Genomic DNA, 13,234 nt, shown 5'->3' with positions numbered 1-13,234 from the left:
GGTTACGGGGGGGGACAGCGACAGGTACCGCATACAGTATACTCTAGGCGCCCCAGCCACTCTGTGCGCTGCTGACATGTATGTGCCACTATGCAGGTATGTATGCCACACACGTGTCTTGCCAGCCACAGATATATGCTTGTGCTTTATATGCATTGCTGACGGCAGAAACAGCTTTAATGATATAGCTCGAGTGTAACCTGCTTAGCTTATATTCTATACAACCCCAGGCTCCTGGTAAAGGTTCTCTGGTAATATATTACGTACTCTTAGTACTGTGTGCTTTCCACATATTTCCTTATTAGTTACAAAATATGATTATCCCTATATGTGTAATGTGTAGCAGTGCCCCCTGTGTCACCCATTTGCATTGTATGTGTGACAGTCATGTGGTGTGTGTGTAAATACACCTGTCGTGAGTAGGGTTACAGCATATACCTATATTTATAGGCTGATTACTCAGTGCAGATAACAGCAGACTTCCATCAGATTATATGCCCTGTACTCTCCATATCTGGTGTGCAGCCTACCATATGGAGACCTAAGCAGCTGTGCACTGGGGATGAAGATATGTGAAACTGTTTAAGCTCTTGCGTATTTGTGTTCATGTGGGACAGGTGTATAAAAAGGGATTTTTTTTCAATTGCTATTATTTTTCAGTAATTCCAAAAAGAAATATCTGAGTCTAGTTTGGAAAGTCACTTTTTTCTACTTGTGACCTTTTTGTAGCTGTGTTATATGATGAAGTCTATGTGGTTCTTACAGGACACGTATTTACTCTGTGGTTATGGAATCAGCTTGTAGCTGTGTTATATGATGAAGTCTATGTGGTTCTTACAGGACACGTATTTACTCTGTGGTTATGGAATCAGTTTGTAGCTGTGTTATATGATGAAGTCTATGTGGTTCTTACAGGACACGTATTTACTCTGTGGTTATGGAATCAGTTTGTAGCTGTGTTATATGATGAAGTCTATGTGGTTCTTACAGGACACGTATTTACTCTGTGGTTATGGAATCAGTTTGTAGCTGTGTTATATGATGAAGTCTATGTGGTTCTTACAGGACACGTATTTACTCTGTGGTTATGGAATCAGTTTGTAGCTGTGTTATATGATGAAGTCTATGTGGTTCTTACAGGACACGTATGTACTCTGTGGTTATGGAATCAGTTTGTAGCTGTGTTATATGATGAAGTCTATGTGGTTCTTACAGGACACGTATTTACTCTGTGGTTATGGAATCAGCTTGTAGCTGTGTTATATGATGAAGTCTATGTGGTTCTTACAGGACACGTATTTACTCTGTGGTTATGGAATCAGCTTGTAGCTGTGTTATATGATGAAGTCTATGTGGTTCTTACAGGACACGTATTTACTCTGTGGTTATGGAATTAGTTTGTAGCTGTGTTATATGATGAAGTCTATGTGGTTCTTACAGGACACGTATTTACTCTGTGGTTATGGAATCAGTTTGTAGCTGTGTTATATGATGAAGTCTATGTGGTTCTTACAGGACACGTATTTACTCTGTGGTTATGGAATCAGTTTGTAGCTGTGTTATATGATGAAGTCTATGTGGTTCTTACAGGACACGTATTTACTCTGTGGTTATGGAATCAGTTTGTAGCTGTGTTATATGATGAAGTCTATGTGGTTCTTACAGGACACATATGTACTCTGTGGTTATGGAATCAGTTTGTAGCTGTGTTATATGATGAAGTCTATGTGGTTCTTACAGGACACGTATTTACTCTGTGGTTATGGAATCAGCTTGTAGCTGTGTTATATGATGAAGTCTATGTGGTTCTTACAGGACACGTATTTACTCTGTGGTTATGGAATCAGTTTGTAGCTGTGTTATATGATGAAGTCTATGTGGTTCTTACAGGACACGTATTTACTCTGTGGTTATGGAATCAGTTTGTAGCTGTGTTATATGATGAAGTCTATGTGGTTCTTACAGGACACGTATTTACTCTGTGGTTATGGAATCAGTTTGTAGCTGTGTTATATGATGAAGTCTATGTGGTTCTTACAGGACACGTATTTACTCTGTGGTTATGGAATCAGTTTGTAGCTGTGTTATATGATGAAGTCTATGTGGTTCTTACAGGACACGTATTTACTCTGTGGTTATGGAATCAGTTTGTAGCTGTGTTATATGATGAAGTCTATGTGGTTCTTACAGGACACGTATTTACTCTGTGGTTATGGAATTAGTTTGTAGCTGTGTTATATGATGAAGTCTATGTGGTTCTTACAGGACACGTATTTACTCTGTGGTTATGGAATCAGTTTGTAGCTGTGTTATATGATGAAGTCTATGTGGTTCTTACAGGACACGTATTTACTCTGTGGTTATGGAATCAGTTTGTAGCTGTGTTATATGATGAAGTCTATGTGGTTCTTACAGGACACGTATTTACTCTGTGGTTATGGAATCAGTTTGTAGCTGTGTTATATGATGAAGTCTATGTGGTTCTTACAGGACACATATGTACTCTGTGGTTATGGAATCAGTTTGTAGCTGTGTTATATGATGAAGTCTATGTGGTTCTTACAGGACACGTATTTACTCTGTGGTTATGGAATCAGCTTGTAGCTGTGTTATATGATGAAGTCTATGTGGTTCTTACAGGACACGTATTTACTCTGTGGTTATGGAATCAGTTTGTAGCTGTGTTATATGATGAAGTCTATGTGGTTCTTACAGGACACGTATTTACTCTGTGGTTATGGAATCAGTTTGTAGCTGTGTTATATGATGAAGTCTATGTGGTTCTTACAGGACACGTATTTACTCTGTGGTTATGGAATCAGTTTGTAGCTGTGTTATATGATGAAGTCTATGTGGTTCTTACAGGACACGTATTTACTCTGTGGTTATGGAATCAGCTTGTAGCTGTGTTATATGATGAAGTCTATGTGGTTCTTACAGGACACGTATGTACTCTGTGGTTATGGAATCAGTTTGTAGCTGTGTTATATGATGAAGTCTATGTGGTTCTTACAGGACACGTATTTACTCTGTGGTTATGGAATCAGCTTGTAGCTGTGTTATATGATGAAGTCTATGTGGTTCTTACAGGACACGTATTTACTCTGTGGTTATGGAATCAGTTTGTAGCTGTGTTATATGATGAAGTCTATGTGGTTCTTACAGGACACGTATTTACTCTGTGGTTATGGAATCAGCTTGTAGCTGTGTTATATGATGAAGTCTATGTGGTTCTTACAGGACACGTATTTACTCTGTGGTTATGGAATTAGTTTGTAGCTGTGTTATATGATGAAGTCTATGTGGTTCTTACAGGACACGTATTTACTCTGTGGTTATGGAATCAGTTTGTAGCTGTGTTATATGATGAAGTCTATGTGGTTCTTACAGGACACGTATTTACTCTGTGGTTATGGAATCAGTTTGTAGCTGTGTTATATGATGAAGTCTATGTGGTTCTTACAGGACACGTATTTACTCTGTGGTTATGGAATCAGTTTGTAGCTGTGTTATATGATGAAGTCTATGTGGTTCTTACAGGACACATATGTACTCTGTGGTTATGGAATCAGTTTGTAGCTGTGTTATATGATGAAGTCTATGTGGTTCTTACAGGACACGTATTTACTCTGTGGTTATGGAATCAGTTTGTAGCTGTGTTATATGATGAAGTCTATGTGGTTCTTACAGGACACGTATTTACTCTGTGGTTATGGAATCAGTTTGTAGCTGTGTTATATGATGAAGTCTATGTGGTTCTTACAGGACACGTATTTACTCTGTGGTTATGGAATCAGTTTGTAGCTGTGTTATATGATGAAGTCTATGTGGTTCTTACAGGACACATATGTACTCTGTGGTTATGGAATCAGTTTGTAGCTGTGTTATATGATGAAGTCTATGTGGTTCTTACAGGACACGTATTTACTCTGTGGTTATGGAATCAGTTTGTAGCTGTGTTATATGATGAAGTCTATGTGGTTCTTACAGGACACGTATTTACTCTGTGGTTATGGAATCAGTTTGTAGCTGTGTTATATGATGAAGTCTATGTGGTTCTTACAGGACACGTATGTACCCTGTGGTTATGGAATCAAGGAGATGATTATCTCTCTCATCTCTCACAGCACAGAGAACATTCTCCTGGGGTTGCTGAATTGAAGTATTGCTCAAGAAGGCAGAAGAGAAACTGGAAGCAACCCCTCCTACTACCTCCTCACTAGGGGATGGCTATGGCAGATTTACTGGAAATATATATACCTGAGTGCAACTGACATGATTCAGGTTAGTGTATTTTACTATACCTCCTTGGAGAAGAACTCACTTTCCCCTGCACAGTCTAGAAACATTGTATATCTGATTATCTTTAAGTGACATAACAAAGAATAAAAACAAACTGACTCCTGGCATCGTGGTGAAACTTTTTTATAAATCAATTATTCAATGATCATTTTATTTTTCGTGATAGGCATTAGTCAAAAGTTGAATATGTATCCTTGATGCCTTTATTATTTTATAGTCAAGATGCAATTTATCAGTTATTAGTAATGTCTTACCTGTATAATAAGACTCTAAACATAAGATAACATAACATAAGTACTATTTTTACCTTTTTTTTTTTTTTAATTTCAAACAAATTCTGTCTTTAGTCTTTAAATATAAGACCACATTACGTTTATAGGTACGGCAAAACATTAGTCATGTGAAATGTGGAATCTTATTGTCACTAACTATATCCAGCATTCATATTTATTGGAAAGCATTTTGTTGGTTTGGGTATCTTGTATTCAGTGTCACACATGAGAAAAAATACTACAACAGTGGGTAAACAAGATGAGATGTGAAAACTTTAGTTTTCCATACAGTAAATCTAAACAATCACTCTTTGCTTTTCAAAAACATGGATTTTACTCAATATAACATTCCTTTCTAGGCAGGATCTCACATATAACCAATTTATTCATTAAGTAGGGCATTCTCTCTTATAAAGCCAGCCACTACTTTACACATTACATATATGATGACATACAGGTAGTGGAAACACCAATATAAAGACACCACATGTGACCTGTTTGTGCAGTGCAGGAGAGGTGCTACACCATTCTAACAGTAGAAAGTCACAGAACTGATGCCTGGTTGATGGCTGTGGTAAGTGCTGTCTTTGTCATACTTCCCGATTATCCCATTATAAAATGCCCTCACGAGTGCACATTTCAGCCCCGGATTAACGCGGCAACCCGGGATGTTCACCCAGGGGCTCCCTCATTTAGCTACATCACCAGCATGGGGGCACAGTGGCATATGGGAACTGAGGTTTCTGTGTGGCATAATGGGAACTGGGGGCACTACACTGTGTTTAACACATTTGTGGTGCTGGGAGTATTTACACATTATACTTTTTAATAACATCGCTGACATATTTATTTACAGTTTTATTGGTATGGGCCCCCACAACCCTTTATACAGCACTGGCATATTTTGTTACTTGGAAGGCTATGATCTAAGGATAGCAGCAGTGCCATGCCTATCAAACCATTTGGCAATCACGTATGCAATGTGTATTTGGGTATTGTTGTCCTTGAGGACACCCTTCTTATCCGTAAAGAAGTGCTGCAAAATGGAGTGAAGATGATTACATGGCATTGGCCTTTCTGTTTAAAGGAATGACTGTGTGAAAACCATGATATTTGTCAGGAATGTGGTAAAGGAGGATTTATATGAACATTTCGTCTTTCTTCTCTGCTTGGATGGCAATTGACTGTGCTCTCTACCCCACTGAGCTCACAAACATGCATTGTTAGGTGTGATGAGTGGTTTCTGCACTGCGACTGACTGATATAATATTCTGTGACGTTCTTGTTAAATCACGTGTCAATGATCCTCTGATGAAACTGCTACTTTTGTTTGGGGGCGCATCAGGAAGTGGTGCTTGTGGATGATCGTTTGGTGGTAATTGGATGGCTTTATTCTTATGATCTACCAGCAGCTGTCGAAGTAAGCACATTTTGTGTGTTGTACAAACATATTTTAGTGTCTGCGTCATATATCATCTGATGCTGCTTAGCTGGCTGATTGATAAGCTGCATACTAACACATCTGTGCATTTTGAACTGTGTTCTATGCCTAGTATTAATGGATATGGAAGTCAGTCTGTAAGCAGACCATTAAAGCTAATGTATTAGGCTGCTTTGTGGTACCAAAATACTAACCACCACCAATATATTAACAGCTGTGACTTCGCTTACTGTATGTTATTTGTGAAGCCTTATCCACACTGACTATTAGCAAGTCAGAAATGAATACACCTGGGGGGCGTGGCCACGGCTGCAATGGAGTAGGGAGCTTCCTATCTGAGCTCTCCTGTCATTTATCCGTGCTATACAAATCCTGCTCACTGTGACTGACCTGGTGGAACCAGTCGACTTGACAGCCTTCCGTGCCCCTGCTGACCTACCTGTGAAGACTGTTGGTGTTGCCGTCTGCCCGGGAGCTCTCCCCTTGTCTGTGGCCTCCTTCACAGCCGGCTCGCGGTGTTGTGCCGCCCACGTGCATCCGGGACCAGGGGGAGGCTGTCTCTCCTCGCTGCTGCGGCGGCTGGCGTCACCTCGGGAGCGGCTCTGCTGTCCTGTGGCCGCATCCGGCGGGCGGCGGGCCCGCGATCTCCTGCAGCGGCTGCTGTCTCCCACGTGCCACCGGACCTCCTTCGCGGCTGACTCGCGGTGTTGTGCCGCCCGCGCACATCCGGGGCCGGCTGCGGCAGCGGCTGGCATCCCCTCGGAGGCGGCTCTGCTGTCCTGTGGCTCCGTCCGGCGGGCAGTGTGGCCAGCGATCTCCTGCAGCGGCGGTTATCTCCTATGTGTCTCCGGACCTGAAGGGGAACGTATTCCCTCATTATTGCTGCGGATGGGGCTCCCCTGCTGTGGCCTCCTACACCTGCATATATTAACCTCAGCGGCCTGCTGAGGTAGCTGCAGCCCACGTGACTCCAGACTCTGGGGAAGACATTCTCTCCCACCACTGCTGAGCCTGCTGTCCTCTCCCCGGGTGAATCCCTCCTGTTGTGAGCTCTCACTCAGCCGCATCTTATACAGCTGGCAACTAGCAGGTGCTGCATAGAAGAACTGCCTCTCCCCACATCACAGGCTACAGGTACTTCTCTCTATTACACCCTGTAGAGGACCACACTGCTTGGCAGCCATATTTAATACTGTGTGCCTATCCTTAATACTAGCTTCAGCACTGACAGTGCAATCCAGTTTTTTCCCATATTATGGGTAAAACTGGTCAGGCAGCCGCGGCTGCTAAATTGGAGCGGTTTGCACGCTCCACTACGCCGCAACCTCCATCTGCATCCAAAGATGCACCATTAGAGGGCTCTCAAGGTTCTATAGATGCGACACCTCCTGAAGTTACCTTACAACAAGTTTTGGATGCCGTTACAGTAAATGGCAAACATTTATCAGATAAAATTGAAAAGGTGCAATGTGACGTCTCTTTGCTCCGTCAAGATATGCAACGCATCCGTGAGCGTATGGAGGAAGCTGAAACACGTATCTCTTCACTGGAAGACTCGCATGGCCCTTTACAGGAACGTGTCTCTAATATGTGTCAACAGATGTCCGTTATGCAAAGCAAGCTGTCTGACATGGAAGGAAGACTTCGTCGCAACAATATACGATTCGTTGGGTTACCTGAAAAAGAGGAGGGTTCCTCGCCTGAATCCTTCCTTGAGACGTGGCTTTCAACTACTTATGGCAGGGAGTCCTTTTCTTCTCAATTTGCGGTTGAGAGGGCGCACCGAATTCCATCCAGACCTCTGCCTCCTGGTACTCCGCCTCGCACGTTCATCGCTAAATTCCTGCATTATAAGGATCGGGACACTGTACTACGGCTGGCCCGTACTAAAGGTCCGCTAGAACGAAACGGAGTGCGCATTTGTGTTTCCGGATTTTGCAGTAGAGGTCCAGAAAGATAGGGCTAAATTTCTTCCCATTAAACGCAGACTGCGGGACTTGAACCTCTCATACGCCATGCTATTTCCTTCAAAGTTGCGTGTGGTGGCTGAAGGGGAGACCGGCTTCATTTCCTTCTCCCCATGAGGCGGCTGTCTGGCTGGATCGCTATGCCCCGGGAAATGGACAGCTAGCTCCTGATTGAATTACCTCTGATATAATATCCACTTTGTGTCATTATCTGTCATTTCTTTTCAGATTATAACTATCTGTTTGATTCCAGAGGCGAAAACTCTGCTAGTATTTTGTCTATTATTGTATGTTTATCTTGGAGGTCCCCGATTGCCTTGGGGTAGGAGGGTAGTCTATGTAATTTCTTCTATATACAAAAAGTTGAATGCTTTCACTGTCACAGTATCTAATGGAGAGCTCCCATGTATTGGTGGCTATTTTTGTTCATTGCCCCTGTTACTTGTAGGGTATTTAATTGGTTTATGTTATTTAGTTTTAGGCAGTTGCAATTTTGGGATCCAAGTATGCCTAGGTTCGGAGGGGTATACAGGGAGGGGGGTTGGCTAGGTTTGTTTAGAATGTTAAGTTTTTTGTTTGTTTGTGTTTTTTTTTTATTTTTATTATTATTATTATTTATTTTTATTTATTTTTTTTTGCTTTTCTCTGTCTACTATGTATATGCTGGCTGTCAGATCACACACTTTTTATTTTTCGCTTGGAAATTTGCTATATCTCTATTCCCATTTCCTTAGATATTTTCTATTTTTATTATGGTACGACTACTTACGTGGAATGTGAGGGGACTCAATGATAGAATAAAAAGATCCTTAGTGTTGAAAATGCTTAAACAATATGATCCTTACATCTCCTGTGTTACTGAGACTCATTTGATTGGAAGCAGGATTTTATCTCTTAAACGTCCCTGGGTGGGGTGGGCATATCACGCCTCACACACTTCGTCCTCAAGGGGGGTCTCTGTCCTTATCAAAAAATCGGTACCGTTTGTATGTAACGCTGTTAGGATTGACCCTTATGGGCGCTATGTTTTTCTTGATTGTAAGGTTCACACTGTCCCTATTTTTTTACTTGCTGTTTATATACCCCCTCCATTCTCATATGAGGTGTTAAAAAAAGCAGCAGAATTTATTGCTTTGTCTCCTGCCACCCCCGTGATCTGTTTAGGTGATTTTAACAACTATCTGAATCCCCTTTTAGATAAATGGCGTGAGGTCCATACGACTGGTCTAGTGGGGGGTGAGAATGGATTTGCTAAATTTGTGGCTGGTTTGGGATGGGTAGATGCCTGGAGGATGAAGCATCCGGGGACGCAACAATATTCCTGTTTTTCCTCCTCTTATTGCTCGTTCTCCAGTATTGATTTGGCTCTAGTCTCCCCTAGTTTGATTCCCAAAATATCTGGTGCGGAGTATAAGACAAGGGGTATATCAGATCACTCTCCCCTTATATTGAATGTGGACCTGAATGGTCCAAGAGGGCAGATATTATGGAAGTTACATCCCTCCTGGCTTTTGCAGATGGGGGCAGGTTCGGAACTTGAAGAGGCTTGGAGGAGCTTTTTTATTGATAATGCTGGCTCGGCTCCAATTGACGTAATTTGGGATGCATTTAAGGCCTTTATGCGAGGGACTTTGCTTAAGCGGGTTGCTGACCTTAAAAAGTGTTATAGAGAGAAGGAGGTTGAACTTGAGAATACTTGCCGTTCACTGGAGTCTGAATATTTACAAAATAGGCTTGAAGAGACTCGAGTCCGATGGTTGGCGGCTCAGTCTGCTTGGACTACCCATCTTACTGATAGGAATACCTGCCGGCTGTTGTTCCAGTCTCTTTCCCACTATATGTCTGCAGATAAGACAGGCAGTTTTTTAGCTCATTTAGTCCATGCTGACCGTCCCTCCACAGCTGTCCATGAAATATTTACTGCAGATGGGTTACTGGTTTCCAACACCTCTGACATTGCTGACACCTTTCTTAACTTTTATAAAAATATTTATAGCTCTAGACTGTCTTGCACTCCGGCTGATCTGATGTCCTATGTGGCAGCAATTGGTCTCCCACATTTGGCTCATGATGAAAGGTCCTTTTTAGATGCCCCGCTTACACTAGAAGAGGTCGAGATTGCTATCAACTCCTTCCCAGGTGGTAAGTCTCCTGGTTCTGATGGTATCCCCTTGGAGGTTTACAAGAAACATGCTGGTCTATTTATACCGCAACTTTTAGAACTCTTTAATAATCTATATGATAAAGGTGTGTTTCCAGCTTCCATGTCTGAAGCCATCATTATTGTGATACCAAAATCTGGGAAGGACCCTAAATTTCCCGATGCATACCGTCCGATTTCATTAATATCCACGGATGCAAAAATACTCGCTAAAATTCTATCAATCCGTCTTAATCAGGTTATTGCTAAGATTGTACATCCGGATCAGACTGGCTTTATGCCGGGACAGTCGACATCTATTAATATCAGGCGTCTTTATTCTCATCTCCAGGCTTCTCATAGTGGAGGGTCCTCCTCTGTAGTAGTCTCTCTGGATGCAGCAAAAGCATTTGATTCAGTGGAGTGGCCCTTCCTGTGGGAGGTCATGAGATGTATGGGTGTGGGTCCAGTATTTCTGAGATGGGTTCAGTTGCTGTATTGCAGGCCAACTGCTCGCATCTCTGTGAATGGTTTCATTTCGCCCTCATTTGCATTGTCCAGAGGTACTGGGCAGGGATGTCCCTTGTCTCCGAGCCTATTTGCTTTAGCTATTGAGCCACTGGCGTGTCTTCTGCGTACACATCCTGATATCGCTGGCCTTACTCTGGGTACCAGGATGGATACAATAGCTTTATATGCAGATGACATGCTATTATTCCTCCAGAACTACGTGACTGCTATGCCCCTGGTTCTGCAGGTGATAGACAGGTTTAGTAATTATTCTGGCCTTGCCATTAATTGGGACTAATCCTCCATTCTCCCCCTTAGAGGACGCCTTCCTGTTAACCCATTAATTTCCCTACCTCTACGTTGGGTTGACTCCTTTAAATATTTGGGTATCTAATATTATGGAGGATTGTTCTCGTCTGAATATTTTGCCTCTGTTTTCATATTTGAAAGATAGGATTAAAATCTGGCGCAAACTTCCCCTGACAGTAACAGGACGGGTCAATTTACTTAAAATGATAGTGCAACCTAAGTTTTTATATATTTTTCAACAAGCCCCAATTTATCTTCCTAAATCATTGTTTCGGAAACTGAACAGTATAATTTCTTCCCTGATTTGGTTAGATAAACGATCTCGAATAAAGTTGGATGTACTTACTAGGTCAAGGACTACAGGAGGATTAGCACTTCCCCATTTTCAATACTATTATTATGCAGCGCAACTGGCTCATCTGCGGCTGTGGGTGCAGGACAGTTCAGTTGACTCCATTCCGGGTCTGTTAGTTTCTCAGGTGTCAGCGGGACATACACCCCTACAAGCTCTCCTCAGTGCTTCGCTCACTCGTAACGGTCCCCCTTTAGTTTTGCAGGCTTTGAGAATTTGGCGTGCTGCTCATGCACTAATACAATTTAGCGAGATTGATTATGTTCTTGTTTTGTATATGCAAAATTTCTTAATAAAAAAATGACTCAACTAAAAAAAAAGAAATTAATACACCTGAACAGCCTATAAATATATCACTCGTAGTGTTCATTCTAGCACCTGGTGTTTCTAGCAAGCTCAGCTGATGCAACAAACCTCTGATATACATTGCAGAGTGTGCTAGAAGCACCAGAGCAGAGAGCGACATCCCAGACAGGTAAGAGGAACTGCATGGGTTGTTACAGGTGCAGGGTGCTAGAATGAACACCAGACTTGTATTAAGTGTGAAAGCTGAAGTATCAGTCTAAAGGGTCAATCTAATGAGGTGCGAAGGGGGTGAAATGCCGTTAGAACTGCATAGTGCAGACTATGAAACATGAGGAATGTGGACAGTATCTTTAGACATGCTGCTTCCTAGAAACTTTTGTTACCAATTAAGGTCCGTATTCAATCAGAGGCGAAAAGTCGCTGCCGACGAAAGCATTCGCCGATGCGATGTTTTCACCTCATTCGCCTGATTGTACGCAAAGTTATCGCATACATTCACAATGTGCGCTCTTACAAAACAGGTGAAACCGCGGATGTGCGAATGTCGAGACTAGCAAAAAGGACTGCTTATTTTGGGCAAATCAGTCTGTAGCCCAATTCAATTAGAAGCGAAAAGTCGTTGTCGGTGAAACTGTTTCACCGATGATGTAATTTTTGCCGATTTCATTTATCAATTTCAGCTTCTCTTCACCGGTGCAATACCGCAAAGTAATAGGCGAAAAAGTTTTGCCTATGAATACCCGGCGGAAAAAAGTGCAGAATTGGGGTTTTGGGGTGCAACTAACTGCGTCAAAAAACCCACAAAGGGCACCCCAAAAGGGCGAAAAAACCAAAGTGGGGATACAAATTCAAAAACTAGCGAAATAGCCTTTGGGGGTTACTGGAAGTATGGGGGAGGTGTATTTTGGATTGCAGGTGTTTGCTGAAGGTGCATTTTTGGAGCTTTTTAATGCTTGACTTTAGCAACTTTAAAATATGCTTGCACCCATTTTCATGTACCCCAAATTTGATGGGAATACTTATTTTCCCTAAAAAAAAGTTGCTAAATGCTATTCTTCACCACTTGCTGACAGACGCTAAATAGCACCTATTGAGACCATTCAAAGACCTTCAGCAGGGCTTATAGGGGGTACCCATAGTGAACCCCCATGTTAGAGCATCTTTTGTGGGGTGTCAGGCTGTTTTCCCCAAAAACAACAGGACTTTTTGCCTGTTTGAGTTTCGCTGCGTCCCGTTTTCGCCGATTTGGAATTGAATACGGGGATACGCGGGGACGTGCACGTTACTTTTTCGCTCCTGAAACCTGCGACGATGGCGAAAAGTCTAGCAACTGACTTTTCGCTTCAAATTGAATATGGGCCTAAGTGACCCTGGTAATCATTATATCGGGGGGGGTCCAAAGGGCTCTGAACCAAGTCCCCACATCTTTAATAAAAAATAGGGATGTTGCACTTCTATTCTCCTGCCTTTGGGTGGAGAAGTTTTTTTGCCTGTTTTAGTCTGTGGAGTTTTCGCACATGTGAAAATGTTCCGGAATTGAATAGGACCATAAGTGGGAATGTGGTGAAAACATCGCATTGGTGAAACTTTTACGCCGATCGCGGCTTTTTGCCTCTAATTGAATACGGGCCTAAG

The 13,234-nt window shown here is 42.2% G+C and overlaps 1 protein-coding gene across 2 annotated transcripts in view; it reads left to right on the top strand.

Moving 5' to 3' along the window:
* The first annotated feature begins 1 nt into the window (after window position 1).
* KIAA0319L (KIAA0319 like) overlaps window positions 2-13,234 on the top strand; it is a 141,439-nt gene continuing 128,206 nt past the window's right edge. The window contains exons 1-2 of one of the 2 annotated variants that reach the window (XM_088460609.1): window positions 2-96; window positions 4,128-4,284. The gene's annotated coding sequence lies outside the window, so the exon portion shown is untranslated. Of the gene's footprint in view, window positions 97-4,065; window positions 4,285-13,234 lie in introns of both variants that reach the window. The other variant, XM_088460610.1, reaches the window with a different exon arrangement.

The sequence above is a fragment of the Taudactylus pleione genome, unplaced genomic scaffold (genome assembly GCF_031769625.1).
Source record: "Taudactylus pleione unplaced genomic scaffold, aTauple2 ptg000007l, whole genome shotgun sequence".
NCBI classification, from domain to species: Eukaryota; Metazoa; Chordata; class Amphibia; order Anura; family Myobatrachidae; genus Taudactylus; species Taudactylus pleione.
This window is presented reverse-complemented; position numbering and strand designations above follow the sequence as displayed.